Genomic DNA, 18063 nt, shown 5'->3' on the forward strand with positions numbered 1-18063 from the left:
AGCCAAAAATTATAAAAACACTCAGTTTCTAGGGGTATGGAGAAATGGAATGCATATATACACTGCTGTTTATAATTGATACAGCCCTTCTAGAGGGCTGTTGGCAATAAGTATTAAAGGCTTTAAAAACTTTGCACCTCTGTGCCTCTGGCTGAATAGCTCAATTAGTTAGAGCTTGGTCCCCAACCCCCGGACCGGTACCAGTCCTTGGGCCATTTGGTACCAGTCCGCAGAAGAATATATAACTTACATTATTTCCGTCTTGTTTAAGTCTGAACGATGTTTTATTTTTTAAAAAATAACCAGATTCCCTCTGTTACATCCATCCAAGACTCACTCTTGACCCTTGTCTCGTAAATTCGACAATTTTATTTAAAAATACCACAGTTTTTACGCTGGCCGCACAATTTTATTTTGTGCATTTATCTGTCCCACCCTAAAGGCCGGTCCGTGAAAATCTTTTCTGACATTAAACTGGTCCGTCGCCCCAAAAAGGTTGAGGACCACTGAGTTAGAGCATCCTTCTGTTACCCGAAAAGGGACCTGGCCCAGAGTAGGTCAGTCTAGGGCCGGCTGGTAGTGTGTGGGTTCTTGACTTCGGTCTGTGGGAAAGATTTCACAACATAAGTCCGGTGATTTTCAGAGGACATTTATTAAAGCTTGCGACAGCGAAACAAGGAAGGACCTAGGATAAAAGAAGCAACAGGAGAGAGCATAGGCAGGGCTGCTTTGGCTCTCTAGAGATGTTATAGGAAAGAAATTAATCTGGGCCAGCTGCTTAGGCTCACCAGAAAGTCACAGAAGAGAGGCCTTGGAGACAGTTTCAGGGGGTTAGCCCTGGACGAGTTGCTCCAGCCTATTGCTCTCCTGGAAGCAAGTCTCAGAAAAAAATATTAATGTTAGTTTAGGGGGAACTATTAATACTACTAATTAGGGTGACAACCCTTCATCTTCAGCCAGGAAGAACCCAAAGTATAGTTCTGACCACAAGATCCACTGATCAACCAAAATCAAAGGCTACTAAATTATACTTTATTTTTTTCCTTCAACTATGTGGAAAAATATGATGAAGGACAGAACGTTTAACATCTTCTAATTCTACACATATTTTAAAGTTCAGAATAAAAACTCAGAACTTCAACTAAGATCATTTTAATAAGTTAAGGCACACCTAACAAATTGTAATTAAGTTTTGATGAAGGTGGTGAAATGTAGAAGGGATTATCTCTGCCTTCTCCTCAGATAATTACATTGTTTACATGGAACTAGAACCTGGAATCAGCTTACTTTTAAATATTTTATTTTTTCATTGATTTGAGGGAGCGAGGAACGGAGAGAGAGAGAGAGACAAGAACATTGATCTGTTCCTGTATGTGCTCTGACCAGGGATCGAACTGGCAACCTCTGCGCTTTTAGACAACGCTCTAACCAACTGAGCTATCTAGCAAGGGCCTTCAATATGTTTTTAAAAGCAAATGTGAAGAAGTGTTTTAAAGTACAAATACAGACAGGAAGGAACTATAAAGTATTTCTCAGTAATTGGCTGCCATTTTTAAAGCAGTGTCTTAGGATTTCTAACTTTTCTTTTTATATATAGATATATATTTTTTTTTTTTTTTTTCTTTACAGAGACAGTAAGAGAGAGTCAGAAAGAGGGATAGACAGGGACAGACAGACAGGAACGGAGAGATGAGAAGCATCAATCATCAGTTTTTCGTTGCACATTGCAACACCTTAGTTGTTCATTTATTGCTCTCCCATATGTGCCTTGACCGTGGGCCTTCAGCAGACCAAGTAACCCCTTGTTTGAGCCAGCGACCTTGGGTCCAAGCTGGTGAACTTTTGTTCAAACCAGATGAGCCCACGCTCAAGCTGGCGACCTCAGGGTCTCGAACCTGGGACTTCTGCATCCCAGTCCGACGCTCTATCCACTGTGCCACCGCCTGGTCAGGCGAATTTCTAACTTTTCTTAAAGATTCGAGAATGGGTGGCAACTAGAAAAAAATCAAAATCTGATTAAGACAGAAAGGAGTCTATGACCAGTCTATTACCAACTAGCCTCCCACTTACCTTGTTAGAAACTATTCTAACCTCTGACTATTATGAGAAAGTTATCATAGCCCCTTTGCTCCTCATGTAAACTCAGGGGGCTATATCCATGTTTTTATCTCGTTCAAAATAGTTGGAACAACGCTGGGGCAGATATAGCAAACTAATTATCAGTTTTTAAAAACAAACCAGTTTTGCCTGAACTGGCGGTGAAGCAGTGGATAGAGCGTTGTACTGGGATGCGGAGGACCCAGGTTTGAGACCCCGAGGTCGCCAGCTTGAGCGCGGGCTCATCTAGCTTGAGCAAAAAGCTCACCAGCTTAAACCCAAGGTCGCTGGCTTGAGCAAGGGGTTACTTGGTCTGCTGAAGGCCTGCGGTCAAGGCATATGTGAGAAAGCAATCAATGAACAGCTAAGGTGTTGCAATGAAAAACTGATGATTGATGCTTCTCATCTCTCTCTGTTCCTGTCTGTCCCTATCTATTTCTCTTCTCTCTCTCTGTCCCTTTAAAAACAATAAAAAAATAATAAAAATAAAATAAAAACATACCAGTTTTTAAAAATCTCTTGAAGGGTGGTAAATGGCAGATTAAAAACTGGTTTTCAGGCCCTGGCCGGTTGGCTCAGTGGTAGAGCGTCGGCCTGGTGTGCGGGGGACCCGGGTTAGATTCCCGGCCAGGGCACATAGGAGAAGCGCCCATTTGCTTCTCTGCCCCGACCCCCTCCTTCCTCTCTCTCTCTTCCCCTCCCGCAGCCAGCCGAGGCTCCATTGGAGAAAAGATGGCCCGGGCGCTGGGGATGGCTCCTTGGCCTCTGCCCCAGGCACTAGAGTGGCTCTGGTCGCGGCAGAGCGACGCCCCGGAGGGGCAGAGCATCACCCCCTGGTGGGCAGAGCGTTGCCCCTGGTGGGCGTGCTGGCTGGATCCCGGTTGGGCGCATGCGGGAGTCTGTCTGACTGTCTCTCCCCGTTTCTAGCTTCAGAAAAATACAAAAAAAAACACACCAAAAACTGGTTTTCAGTTAGAAATTACCTTCAGTTCAAACTCAAACAAATTAAACATGGAGAAACATGGATAGTACCAAACTACAGGCTCTGATGAACTTGAAGTAGTTTTACTTCTTCTAAAAGCTTGTAGATGCCATGAGAAGTTTAGATATCAGTCGTCATTTGACAAAAATATTCAATCTGCCCCCTAATTTGTTCTGAGCATATTCTAAATTTAACTATTTTGTAAGCTTTCACCCTAGGATGCAAGTGCAAAAACTCCAAGATCTTCTTCCAAGACTCAATCTGAGCAACAGCATGAGCTTTGAGCTGCCCACCTCCCAAAACAGGCACTCCTAATACAGGCTGCAGAGAAGAAAGGGCTGGAAGGGGGATCGATTCTGTGACCAGCATTAGCTTAAAAGAGTGAAATTTGTCTTCCCATGCTCTGTGAGGTGCTTCACAGCTATGTCAGCATAAACAGAGAGCTCTTCCAGTGCCTACCACCCCCTCCAACGATGAAAAGGAAATGAGCACTGGCTTTTTCAAGGGGCATACGGCTTTCCCAATAAGCTGGATCCGAGGGGTCCTCCAGTGCTTCTGTAACATCTATACCCCTGAATGGGTAGCAGAGATTTTGTCAAGATTAAAAGGCAATCCTGGCAGGATGAACTCACCACATGTAAGGGTAGTAGCTGTGTTAGAGATGCAGCCATTGATGCTCACAACTGCAGCTATATTTGGGAGAAAGCTAGCCATGGAAACTGCCAGCTCTGCCCCCTTGCCACAACCAATCACTCCAGTGTTTGGACCTTTCACCTGAAGATTAAAAAAAAAGAGAAACAGGAAGAAAGAAAAAGAAAGAATGATTGTTAATAGAGTCACAAAGCCTTCAATATAAAGAAAAGTCTCATATATTTACCAGATAGCTTGCTTATTTATTTATTAATTCATTAATTCATTCAACAGGTATATGTTATAGTATCTGCCAACCGATTAGTACCATTTTCTATATTATCTCTCTACTAGCTCTCATGACTTTATTCTAAACACATTTCTCTCTAGCATCCCACTTACCTTTGGGTGACTTTACTTAATCTAAATTTAAGTAAGTCCTTCATAATTGGAGGTAAATCTCATAGCCAAAAAATGGCAAAGCCAGAAGAGCAAAACCTCGACAAGCCAGGAGACTCGCTCAAGATTCACTTAATCCTTCATCACCAAAGAGAACAATCAAACCGGGAAAAGGACCATCTCCTATAAACAAGGAAAGGGGATTAATCTTGAATTAAGTGACAGAACATTTAAAAGACTATGATATCCAGCTAACGTTTTCCAAGTCAAATTCTACTTATTTATCTTTCCTCTTTTTAAAACATCTGCCTATTTGCTTTGAAAAGAAAACATCTGTTTTCATTGAAATGGGGTTATTGTGGTTGAAGAAGACACTTGTTTAAACTATTTTGAAGCTGTAAATATAAAAATGTTTTTATATTTCCCCCATGAGAAAATTACTGGGAAATGGGAAAAAATACAAAAATTGGCACCAAAGCCATGTAAAGTGTTTTTTTAATATATATTTTATTTTTTTATTTTAGAGAGAGGAGAAAGAGGAGTGAGGAGTGGCAATCATCAACTGGTAGGAGTTGCTTCTCGAATGTGCCTTGACCAGGCAACCCTGGGGTTTTGAACCCCATAACCTCTGCATTCCAGGCTGATGCTCCGTCCACAGCACTAACACAGGTCAGGCAAATGTTTTGATTTCAAGTGTAAGTCCCAATAAATCTAAGCAAATAGTTCTGCAGGCTTTGAGTTAGGAAATAATAATGCCTCATTAAGAAAAAAATGACATTCATTTTAACAGGCCCTTTGACTTTTCAATTAACTTAAGATACGGGGTCACCAACCATAACTTAACAAGGTGTAAACTATTTTAAAGGTTTAATGAAAGTGTAATAGGAAGTGAACAATATGTATAGTAAAATGCCAAACTACAATAATATCCACCTAACATTGATCTGTTACTTCTGTTTCAACATTCCTGTTGGAGATTGTTATTCACCATTCCAAGAGAAGAATTTCTCAGCCAATTGCCTCTTAGTATTTTTCAGAAATATGCTTCTGTGTTTTTCCAATTAAAAGTGCCAGATGCCTGACTTATGGTGGTGCAGTGGACAAAGCCTATATCTGGAATGCTGAGGTCGCAGGTTCGAAACCTAGGGCTTGTCTCATCAAAGTACACAGAAGAAGTAACTACCACCACTTGATGGTTCCTGCTCCTCACCACTCTTTCTCTCTCTCTGTCTCTCACTATGTCTCTCTCCTCCCCTGTAAAATCAATTAATAAAATCTTTAAAAAATAAAAACGCCAGACAAGTCTATAAGAACAAAATAAAAGGCAAGTACATAAAGATAGAAAACAAACTAAAATCTAAAATTCTAGTATCAGAGGCCAGCTCTAAATGTTCAAATCTAGAAACAAGTTTGGGATACCAAAGTGAAAGCTAGGGTGTACATATTAAGCTAGTTATTTTTACAAGGTGACTTTTTTTCATGTTTATTTCATTGCTTTTTAGAGAGAGGGGAGAGAGAGAGAGATAGGAACACCGATCCCTTCCTGTATGTATCCTGACTAGGGAGGGAACCAGCAACCTCTGTGCTTAGGAATGATGCTCTACCAACTGAGCCATCTGGATAGGGCTACAAGGAAGTTTTATTACCATTCATATATCTCAGTATAACCTGATCTGCTCTTTTTAAAATTAGATAAATTTCAATAATTTCTGGATTCAAGATTAGTTCCAGAAAGCCTTAAAGCAAACCATGAAAAAGACATAACATACAGACCTTCAAATCATTCTTGTGATAGAGTTTTCCCACCACAGGCTTCAAAATATTAACCTGATTTACCACATTAAAATAACTGAGAATTGCCTGACCAGGCTGTAGCGCAGTGGATAGAGCATCGGACTGGGATGCAGAGGTCCCAGGTTTGAGACCCCGAGGTCGCTAGCTTGAGCAAGTGCTCATCTGGTTTGAGCAAAGCTCACCAGCTTGGACCCAAGGTCGCTGGCTTGAGCAAGGGGTTACTCGGTTTGCTGAAGGCCCACGGTCAAGGCACATATGAGAAAGCAATCAATGAACAACTAAGGTGTCGCAACGAAAAACTAATTGATGATTCTCATCTCTCTCTGTTTCTGTCTGCCCCTATCTATCCCTCTCTCTGACTCTGTAAAAATAAAATAAAATAAAATAAAAATAACTGAAAATTTATTTATTTTTGTTTCAGTTCAGTAATTTAATCCCCAATATATAAATCTGCGAGGCTCTTATTGGGTATTTTTAAAATAGAATCCTTTTTTTAAGTCTGCCCCCTGCAATGTTTTAAACCTCTTATTTAAAAGATTCTGTTTTCCGCCCTGGCCGGTTGGCTCAGCGGTAGAGCGTCGGCCTAGCGTGCGGAGGACCCGGGTTCGATTCCGGCCAGGGCACATAGGAGAAGCGCCCATTTGCTTCTCCACCCCTCCGCCGCGCTTTCCTCTCTGTCTCTCTCTTCCCCTCCCGCAGCCAAGGCTCCATTGGAGCAAAGATGGCCCGGGCGCTGGGGATGGCTCTGTGGCCTCTGCCTCAGGCGCTAGAGTGGCTCTGGTCGCAACATGGCGACGCCCAAGATGGGCAGAGCATCACCCCCTGGTGGGCAGAGCGTCGCCCCTGGTGGGCGTGCCGGGTGAATCCCGGTCGGGCGCATGCGGGAGTCTGTCTGACTGTCTCTCCCTGTTTCCAGCTTCAGAAAAATGGGGGAAAAAAAAAAAAAGATTCTGTTTTCCTTGATAGAGAGAGGGACAGACAGACAGGAAGGGAAAGAGATGAAAAGCATCAATTCTTCGTTGCGGCTTCTTAGTCTCCTTAGTTCTTCACCAATTGCTTTCGCATATGTGCCTTGACCAGGGAAGGGAGGAGCTATAGCAGAGCCAGTGACCCCTTGCTCAAGCCAGTGACCTTGGGTTTCAAGCCAGCAACCATGGAGTCATATCTATGATCCCACGCTCAAGCCAGCAACCCCACACTCAAGCCGGATAAACATGCACTTAAGCCAGCGACCTTGGGGTTTCCAATCTGGGTCCTCTGCGTCCCATTCCAACGCTCTGTCCACTGTGCCACCACCACCTAGTCAGGCTCATTTAAAAGATTCTTAATAGTTCCAAAGGATCTTCCAGGGTGAGCATTGGTATGGGGTATGCTAGAATGGGTTTTTAAAAAATAAAATTTAAAAATACCCTTAATATTTCACTAGTTTCACTTACACAACCTATGTTTATGGAGAAGTCAGAGTTTGGAGTTCAAGGAGTCTCACTGCACCCTGATTCTACCATCACCTAGCTGTGTGATTTGGTTAAAATACTTTAGGTCTTGGTTTCATCACTTACAAAGTTCTTGATCTATAAAATGAACAACAAAACAGTTTTCTTATCGTGATGTTCTTCAAGGCATTAGCGAATGTCAGATAAGAGCAAAATATACCTTTATCCTAACATTGTGGTAAGGTACGAAAGAATTGCAAAAATTAAAATTTTAGGAGAAAGAGTTAGGTTTCTTGCCCCCTCCTTTCTGTAGAGAGTGAGGGGAGAGGAATGTGAAAGTTTCCTGGCTTACAGAGACATACTGTATAGAAAACCCCTTTACTAGGAAGCTTAAAGGGCATTTTATAATTTGGGCTAAGCATAGAGAGAGATTTTGTAAATATGATTTTTATACTTGTTTGTGATTTGCACCAACTCAGGATGGACGACAGCATTGTGTTGTAAATAGAGAGATTTTGTGCTAGGTTTTGAACGGAAGTAGAGAGGAAATTTGGATTCCCTCGCTTCCCCCCACACCTGTGAGGAAGAGGATAAACACCTAGCCAGGTGTGGGGGAAGGGAAAAAGATTAAGCAAGCCCTTTTCCTCTCCTTCCTTCCTTCCTGCCTTCCTTTCTTTCTTCCTTCTCTCTTTAATGGACCATTCACAAATGTTTATCTCCTGGTGCCATGTAGGCTCCCCCTCCCATCCTGAAGGCGTAGAGTAGATGTATATACCTCTAGACAAAGGAATGGCAGATGAACACTGAAAGATTTGGGAATGTCTTTTACTATGCAAAACAACATTTTTTGCTATTCTGTTACCTTATAAGTTTGTTTTTTTGTTTGTCTGGGTTTTTTTTGTATTTTTCTGAAGCTGGAAACGGGGAGGCAGTCAGACAGCCTCCCGCATGCGCCCAACCGAGATCCACCCGGCATGCCCACCAGGGGGTGATGCTCTGCCCATCTTGGGGCATCGCTCCGTTGCAACCAGAGCCATTCTAGCGCCTGAGGCAGAGGCCACAAAGCCATCCTCAGCGCCCGGGCAAACTTTGCTCCAATGGAGCCCTGGCTGCAGGAGGGGAAGAGAGAGACAGAGAGGAAGGAGAGGGGGAGGGGTGGAAAAGCAGATGGGCGCTTCTCCTGTGTGCCCTGGCCCGGAATCAAACTCGGGACTCCTGCACGCCAGGCCGACGCTCTACCACTGAGCCAACTGGTCAGGGCTTACCTTATAAGTTTTAATATGTAGAAATATTTTTTTATAAATCCTATAGATGAATGTTATAAGCTTGCTAATGATTGTGTCATCTTCCCCTCCTCCTCCTTTTCATGCCAACCTGTGTGTGATCAAAAGTATATAACCTGCCTCAGGGCTATATTCTGGATGACATGATTTGGGTCAGCTATGCCCCATGTTTGTCATATGTAAAGCCAGTAGCCACAGCCACCATCACAGCCGCCTGGCCCATGCAAGTTCACATTAGATTCGGACAGACGGTAATGAAACAGTGGAGCCAAGAACTGATGGGCCATTAGCTTTAATCCTAGCTTGCACCCGGTGGGCAAGAAATACACTCAGTGGGAAAACACTTCCCTTTCTATTCAGGGCTCCCAAAGCCACTGACTTATCCGAGTTTCCTAGAATCAAAGGTTCCTAGCTAACCATCCTTATTCACTTCTGTTCCCCATCTCCTTCTCCCTGCACAAACTGTGCACAAACTGGCTTCTCCTTCAGCACTCGTCCATCTTAGCTGTTTCCCCTCTCTTCCACATGGCTTTTCTCTGCTCGCCTCTAGCATGGGCTCCTCTGCCCCATTTTATAGTGTAGAAATCAAAACCTTTAATCCAATATACAAACAAGAAAGTCTCTGATACAAAGTCACTTATCTGAGGCATAATGGGATTCCTCATGAGAGTGCACCACCCCACAACATGCAATAGTCAAGGGTGTGGGAAAGGCTTAGTCTTTAAAACTAAGCCTCAGGCTATAACGATCCTGCCTGCTTACAGCCTGTCCCCCACACCCAATGCAAGCCATAAGCAAGCAAACATATATATCATATTTACAAATTTATTTGACCAACATTGCACCCCTTTTGCTCGCTTACAATCTAAAGCACAGGTATTCCGATACAAGGAAATTAGGCACATTACACAAATTACAACAACATGACAAATCATACAATTTCAACAATTAAAAAGGTAAATTTCACCAGTCTCTGAGCACTCTGCCAAAAGCACAAAATGTCTTTGGCCTTCTTTCTAGCCATGGGAAAAGCTTCCCGGGGTAGGGGAGTGCTTCCAGCAAAGCCGCCCCCACCCCCATCAGAGTATTTCACATTGTCCAAAATCCATAAGTCCATCCAACAAAGTAGCCAGTGCTCACTCCGGTCATAGTCCAGGAATCAGTCCATGCACGTGGGGCTTCAGCCACCCTCCTCACCCCTGCCGTCCTGGCAAGTCTTACACTGTACCAAAGAGGAGCACGTGGCAATGGCAGTCAGCATTTCCATCTCTGCTCTGGAGAGCATGATGGGGTGCACCCCTATGTCCCAAAATCACAGACCTACCAGGAGTGTAGCAGGTACTCCTTACAGCTGGGCTCTCACCTTCTGGAGACTGCGGATTGCAACTCCAGCCCATTTCTCCTCATCCTCCAAGAGGAACTGAAAATATCAGCTCCTGCTGCCAGGCCTGAGCCCCAGGCCAGCGCCGCCTTCTGCTCCATGAGCCTTGCACCCCGCCCTGGCCTCAGCCCCGGCCTGCAGCCGCTGCTGGCTCTCCACAACGTCCAGGGCAATCTCCAACTCACAAAGCTGTGATTCCTTCTCCAGCGGCTGCTCCATTTCCAAGGGAATCTCGCAAACCTGGTTGACCTCCTTCTCCTGTGCTTGCTCCAGCTCCAGGGTCAGCCTCTCTTTCTCCCATTTGCTCCAGCTCCTTCCACTGCTCGGTTTGCAGGTCCGGGCAGCCTCTTCCACAGAGCTCTCAGTTTCCTCAGGCATGGCTGTAAAAGTCAGCCAGCCTATGGCCCCCAAAAGGACAGCCATGGGGAACCATAACAGCAGCCAGTCCTCTACTCCACCACTCAAAGGTGGTGGCGGCTCCATATGGATCTGTATCAAATCCTGCCAGACTACGCCAAATGTAAAGCCAGTAGCCATGGCCACCATCACAACCACCTGGCCCATGGAGGTTCGCATTAGATTCGGACAGACGGTAATGAACTGGTGGCCATTAGCTTTAATGCTAGGTTGCACCCAGTGGGCAAGAAATACACACAGTGGGAAAACACTTCCCTTTCCATTCAGGGCTCCCAAAGCCACTGACGTATCCCAGTTTCCTAGAATCAAAGGTTTCTAGCTAACCATCGTTATTCACCTCTGTTTCCCATCTCCTTCTCTCTGCACAAACTGTGCACAAACTGGCTTCTACTTCAGCACTCTGACATCTTGGCTGCTTCCCCTCTCCTCCACGTGGCCTTTCTGTTCTCCCCTCTAATGCTAATCTCAGGAACCAAGAGAGAGCAAGCCCCATTTTATAGTGTAGAAATCAAAACCTTTCGGCCCTGGCCGGTTGGCTCAGCGGTAGAGCGTCGGCTTGGCGTGCAGGAGTCCCGGGTTCGATTCCCGGCCAGGGCACACAGGAGAGGCGCCCATTTGCTTCTCCATCCCTCCCCCTCTCCTTCCTCTCTGTCTCTCTCTTCCCCTCCCGCAGCAAGGCTCCATTGGAGCAAAGATGGCCCGGGCACTGGGGATGGCTCTGGGGCCTCTGCTAAAATGGCTCTGGATGCAACAGAGCGATGCCCCAGAGGGGCAAAGCATCACCCCCTAGTGGGCATGCCGGGTGGATCCCGGTCGGGCGCATGCGGGAGTCTGTCTGACTGCCTCCCTGTTTCCAGCTTCGGAAAAATGAAAAAAAAAAAAAAAAGAAATCAAAACCTGGCCCTGGCCGGTTGGCGTCGGCCTGGCGTGCAGGGGACCCGGGTTCAATTCCCAGCCAGGGCACATAGGAGAGGCGCCCATTTGCTTCTCGGCCCCCCGCCCTCCTTCCTCTCTCTCTCTCTCTCTCTTCCCCTCCCGCAGCCAGGGCTGCATTGGAGCAAAAATGGCCCGGGCGCTGGGGATGGCTCCTTGGCCTCTGCCCCGGGCGCTGGAGTGGCTCTGGTCACAGCGGAGCGGAGCCCCGGAGGGGCGGAGCGTCGCCCCCTGGTGGGCAGAGCCTCGCCCCTGGTGGGCGTGCCAGGTGGATCCCGGTCGGGCGCATCCGGGAGTCTGTCTGACTGTCTCTCCCCGTTTCCAGCTTCAGAAAAATACAAAAAAAAAAAAAAAAAAAAAAAGAAACCAAAACCTTTCATCCAATATACAAATAAGGAAGTCTCTGATACAAAGTCACTTATTTGAGGCATAATGGGATTCCTCATAAGAGAGCACCACCTCACATCATGCAACAGTCAAGGGGGTGGGAAAGGCTTAGTCTTTAAAGCAAAGCCTTAGGCCAGGGGTCCCCAAACTTTTTTTTTTGTTGTATTTTTCTGAAGCTGGAAACGGGGAGAGACAGTCAGACAGACTCCCACATGCGCCCAACCGGGATCCACCCGGCACCCCCACCAAGGGCAAGGCTCTGCCCACCAGGGGGCGATGCTCTTCCCCTCCGGGGCGTCGCTCTATTGCGACCAGAGCCACTCTAGCGCCTGGGGCAGAGGCCAAGGAGCCATCCCCAGCGTCCGGGCCATCTTTGCTCCAATGGAGCCTTGGCTGCGGGAGGGGAAGAGGGAGACAGAGAGGAAGGAGGGGGGGGGGGTGGAGAAGCAAATGGGCGCTTCTCCTGTGTGCCCTGGCCGGGAAACGAACCCGGGTCCCCCGCACGCCAGGCCAACGCTCTACTGCTGAGCCAACGGGCCAGGGCCCCCAAACTTTTTACACAGGGGGTCAGTTCACTGTCCCTCAGACCGTTTTGAAGGCTGCCACATACAGTGCTCCTCTCACTGACCACCAATGAGAGAGTTGCCCCTTCTGTTAGTGTGGCGGGAGCTGGATAAATGGCCTCAGGGGGCCGCATTGAGGCCCGCCTGCCTTAGGCTATAACGACCCTGCCTGCTTACAGCCTGTCCCCCACACCCAGTGCAAACCATAAGCGAGCAAACATATATATCATATTTACAAACTTATTTGACCAACATTTTATGTGGCTGGCATATTAATAAATCTCCTCCTTTTAATAAAACTCCTTAAAAATTCATTTGGACTTGGTGTCTCTATATAAACCTGGCAGAACATTACTTTACAACATGAAGCCAGTAAAAAGGAGTGAACAATAGGACTTTAGTCACTTTGGTACCTTGAGCAGATACCAATGAAAGATTTCTATCCACTATGCTCATCATTTTTACGATACAGGATAATGGCAAAAGTTAACACAAAGCGCTGCCTACTAGAGATAGGCAAACAAACATGTAATCGTAGCACAGCAATCATGCTTAATACAGCAACCCTGCAAGGTGCATCTTTCCAAGGAATAGTGTGTGAAGCATAAGAATTTGGAGGGTGGCAGTTAAATTACCATTTCAATCCCAGCCACCACCTACGGAAATGAATATCGCTACTTAGGCGAAAAATAAAGAAATTAAGAAGCTCGCTTTGGGGGGGAAAATACTCGCCTTGTTTTCAGATGACAAATTAGCTAGCAAAGCGATCCGGCTTTCATAAATATATCCCCTGAAACCACTGCAAGGCCCTCTGGGGAAAAGGCCTCACGCACCTGGGCAGCAGGAAGACTCCCCGCAGGCAGCTATTTTCCGCTGCGGCGGGACAGCTCGGGTCTGGCCGAGGCCAGCGCCGGGCCCACCTGAACGTCCGGCTGCGGGGCTGGTCACCTCCACATTGAGGGGGGGTTCGACACGCCCCTCGGCATCTGGCTGAGGCAGGGGTCCTGCGAGCCTGCCGGCGTGAGGCTCCCCGGGAGCCCCATTGGCTGCACGCCCGTGCAGTCGCCGCCCACAGCCCGACCCCCGGCCAGGTCCGGCTCCCCGTGCCGCCCGCCTGGAAGTGTGCAGCGAGGGGCAGATGCGGCCTCTGTAGCTAACAGCCTCTGCCCTCGGTCACCCGCAACCTGGGGCCTGAGCCCTCCACTTGAACTCTCAGGAGCTTGTCGGCCAGACCAGTCTTGGCGTGACGGTCAGAGTCGCGGCCTTTTGGGAGCAATGGGACGACGTGGATGGACATCTATCTCCAGAGCTGGAGCGGAGTCTCAGGGGTTCGGAGCCCGAGCCGCCCACCACATGGCGCCGGAAACTTCGGGGTTTTCACCGAGCCCAGAGAAGGGCCTGGAGCCCAACAGACTGAAGGTCCGGACTGGGGGCGGCACAAAGCCCAGCAGGGGAGGCCGGCCCGTAGGAGTGGGGCGGGGCTCCCTGGAGGGGCGGGGCCAAAGTGCGCCGCGCGAGCGGGACAACGTCGGTTGGTCCGAGGGGCGCCACTCAGCGAAGGACTGCGGAAAGGGGCGACTTAGGGGAGCCCCGGTGTCCTTTAGGTGTACACCTGGTGTGCTTTTGGAGGTCCTGGGGTAGACCGCGGGAGAGGGGGAAGAGCTCATCCCGAACCTACCCCTGGGCGAAAGAAGAATGAGAAGTTAATGATTTCTGACAGAAAAAGCCGACGGGTCACCTTCTCTAAAATCCCCAGTCGCTACCAGGTGACACTGTTCCCTAACCCTGGTTAAAACAGGCTACGTGTTCTAGGCTACTGTCAGATTCCTTTCCTTCTTTGAAATTATTTTTGCTCTTGAGATTAAGAAAAGGCTGTCAAAGTTAAAATGTGTACGTTTCAGATGAGGCAGCGCTGCTGATGTAAACACTGCAAATTTCCTTTGTACTAGATTGGGGCATAAGCATTAAAATATATTTTCTTAAACTTTTATTTATTGATTATAGAGAGAGGAGAGAGAGAGAGAGGGAGAAAGGGGGGCAAGGAGCAGGAAACATTATCCCGTGGTAGTTGCTTCTCATATACCGGAATGTCTTCAAATAAGCCCAGGGTTTTGAACCAGCGACCTCAGTGTTCCAGGTCGAGGCTTTATCCACTGCACCACCACAGGTCAGCCAAAATAATATGCAGAAAAAACATGACATGACATTTCTGAAGTGTTTTCTTTTTTCTCTTTTATTTTTTGAGAGACAGAGAGATGGAGAGAGGGACAGACAGGAAAGGAGAGAGATGAGAGATGAAAAGCCTCAGTTCTTCATTGATTGCTTCTCATCTGTGCCTTGACCAGGGTGAAGAAAGAAGAGGAAAGAAGGGAAAAGAGGAGGGAAAGGGAAGAAGAAGAAAGAAGAGGAGAGTGGGGGGGGGGGGAGAAGGAGAAAAAGAAATGGTCATAAAAAAGAAGAAATCTTACCATCTGCAAGAGCATGGATGAACCTAGAGGGTATTATGTTAAGTAAAATAAGCTAGTAAGAGAAAGACAAATACAATAAGATTTTTACTTATATGTGAAATCTAAAGAATAATAAAAACAAACAAAGGAGAAACAGACTCAGGTACAAAAAACAGACTGATGGTTGGCAGAGGGAAGGGGAATTGGGTGAAAAATGTAAAGGGATTGAGAAGATTGGTAGTTACAAAATAGTCATAGGTATGTAAAGTACACTATAAGAGATATAGTCAACAATGTAATATAAATAAGTAAATATAATATTGTAATAACTATGTATGGTGCTAGTTGGCTACTGGAAATATTAGGGGTACGCTTTATAATTATATGATTGTCTAACCACTACGCTGTATACCTGAAACTAATACAAAATAATAAATGTAAATGTAAACAAGTTAAAAAATTTATTTTATTGAAAAAAAATACTTGCCACTGAAAGCATATGGCCACCAGTCCAAGAATTTCTGCTTTAGAGCTAATCAACAACCTGTCTTTTTTAAAAACTGCTATTTAAATCTCTGTTTTAGAAAAGGAGCTCAAGATATTTCGACTTCTACCCCCTAAAACTGTCCTTTTAATGGCCATGAATACTGGATTTTGTGCATCTCTGCATGTGCCATCTGAAACAAATAAAATGGCTTCCACGAGCTTTCATCTTCCCAGTGTTCAAAAACATTTAAAATGAATGTACATAGTAGGTCATTAGTCATGATACTCTGCGATTTGAAGTTGGCTGAAATATGTAATAGATTTATACAAACATGTATTTGCTTTCAAAATGGTCAATTGACTTTTTCAGTCTGATAAAGTACATTCAAAGTAAGGTGTACAAAGGAAAGCAGAACAAAGGGCTGAATTTGGTTATATTTTCTTATTTGTTTCTTGTGTGTTTTTTTAAGTCTCGCCAATTAAATTTTTTAGACTTCAACTGCTTTGGGCCACTAAAGTTTCAAGATAAAATTACTAACAGCCATTTACTCATTTTGACAGAGAGACAGAAGGGAAGGAAGAGAGATGAAAAGCATCAATTCATAGTTTAGTTGTTTATTGATTGCTTTTCATACATGCCTTGACCAATAATCTTTTTTTTTCTGAGATAGGAAGACGGTGAGAAGCATCAACTCATAGTTGCTTTCACTTTAGTTGTGCACTGATTGCTTCTCATATGTGCCTTGATAGGGGCTGAACCAGTGTCCCCTTGCTCAAGCCAGCAACTTTGGGCTTCCATGCCAGTGACCTTTGGGATCATGTGGACAATATCCCTGCTCAAATCAACACTGTTCAGAGGAGCCTGCACTCAGAGCCAATGACTTCAGGACTTTAAACTGGCTACCTGAGCATTCCAGGTCAATGATTTATCTACCATGCCACCACTGGTCAAGCTATTTCTTATTTTATACCTGAACTCTCCAATTTGGCTTATGGAGACTCCATTATGTGACCCTAATATACCCTTAACTTCCCTTATGCAGATCTGCACTATTTGAGCATATCTCTTCAAGCTAGAAGGCAATTTAAAATGTGTAAGGTATACTTCATCAGTAAGAAGAAATTGAGATCTAGGGTCTCATTCATAAAATTAAAGCAAATCTTAGAGGTGAAGGCATACAAATTGGTAGTTACAAAACAGTCATTGAGATGTACAGTACAGAATAGGGAGTACAGGGGGTCCTTGGGTTACAGCACAGCTCCATTCCTATGACAGTGACGTAACCTGAATTTTGGTGTAAGTCGAAACACACCTTAGCCTAAGTCACTTACCTATCCTAACTGGTACATGCTGTTGATGCTGGTGATCCAGCCACAAAACTAGCAATCTTTCCATCTCAATCATTATGCCACTTCACTGTTTAATCAGTTGATTTCACAGGGGCTAATCCCTTTACATGCTCTAGATTAGTCTTAATCCTTGATAATTGTTGCTACAGTAGAGCTGCAAAGGTTTAGCACGTGGCCCATGTTCATCGCTGATTCTTCTTTTTCTGATCTCTTATAATGTCTAATTTCACTTCCATTATGATGGCATTCCTCTTCATTGAAGCACTATCATCTGAAGACTGACTTTCGTTTAGGAGCCATGATAAGGGCCAGAAAGTTGCCAAACAAAACACAAACAGAACACTTGCACTTTTAACAGTTCAAAGTAGCTTAGGTAAACATACCGGGCTGAGATCAGTAAACAAGATTACCACTGAGTTAAGAAAACTGAGAAGAAAACAAACAAATCAGGACTTCAAAGAGGCTCTAATAGGCCCTGGCCAGTTGGCTCAGGCTCTAATAGGCCCTGGCTGGTTGGCTCAGCGGTAGAGCGTTGGCCTGGCGTGCGGGGGACCCGGGTTCGATTCCCGGCCAGGGCAAATAGGAGAAGCGCCCATTTGCTTCTCCACACCCCCTCCTTCCTCTCTGTCTCTCTCTTCCCCTCCCGCAGCCAAGGCTCCATTGGAGCAAAGATGGCCCAGGCACTGGGGATGGCTCCTTGGCCTCTGCCCCAGGCACTAGAGTGGCTCTGGTCACGGCAGAGCGATGCCCGGGAGGGGTAGAGCATCGCCCCCTGGTGGGCAGAGTGTCGCCCCTGGTGGGCGTGCCGGGTGGATCCCAGCCGGGCGCATGTAGGAGTCTGTCTGGCTGTCTCTCCCCGTTTCCAGCTTCAAAGAAAAAAAAAAAAAAAGGCTCTACTATGTAAGGAGATCACAGCTGGAGGAAGCCTACAAGTCATAGAGAATAATAGGTAGGCAGAGAAGCATAAGTCATATGGTTCAACAAGATAAATCCTCTGATAAAGTCTTGGATGAATCCGAAGTAATCAAATTACCTGATGCAGAGTATAAAATAATGATTTTTTTTTTAAATAATGATTTTTAGGATGCTTAAAAATCTCAAAGCTACAATGGATCGACTTAATGAACACTTCAATAAAGAAACTGAAAGCATCAAAAAGGACACGGAAATCATAAAGAAGAACCAGACAGAAATGACAAACACAATATCAGAAATGAAGACTACACTGGAAGGAATTAAAAGCAGGCTGGATGAAGCAGAGGATCGAATCAGCGACTTAGAGGACAAGATAAGTGAAAGCATGGAAGCGGAACAGCAAAAAGAAAAGAGACTGAAAAAATCTGAGGAATCTCTAAGAGAGCTCTGTGACAACCTAAAGAGAAATGACATCCACATCATAGGGGTTCCTGAAGAAGACGAGAAAGAACAAAGGATAGAGACCTTGTTCAATTAAATCATAGCTGAAAACTTCCCTAAATTGA

General features: G+C 45.6%; 1 protein-coding gene across 1 annotated transcript in view; it reads right to left on the reverse strand.

Annotated features, from left to right (window-relative positions):
• LOC136333717 (acyl-coenzyme A thioesterase 1-like) overlaps positions 1–13160 on the reverse strand; it is a 51198-nt gene extending 38038 nt beyond the window's left edge. Inside the window, 3 exon segments of the mRNA XM_066273282.1 lie at positions 3712–3853; positions 4112–4291; positions 13133–13160. The gene's annotated coding sequence lies outside the window, so the exon portion shown is untranslated.
• Positions 13161–18063: the final 4903 nt, after the last annotated feature.

Source organism: Saccopteryx bilineata, chromosome 4 (genome assembly GCF_036850765.1).
Source record: "Saccopteryx bilineata isolate mSacBil1 chromosome 4, mSacBil1_pri_phased_curated, whole genome shotgun sequence".
Lineage (NCBI taxonomy): Eukaryota > Metazoa > Chordata > Mammalia > Chiroptera > Emballonuridae > Saccopteryx > Saccopteryx bilineata.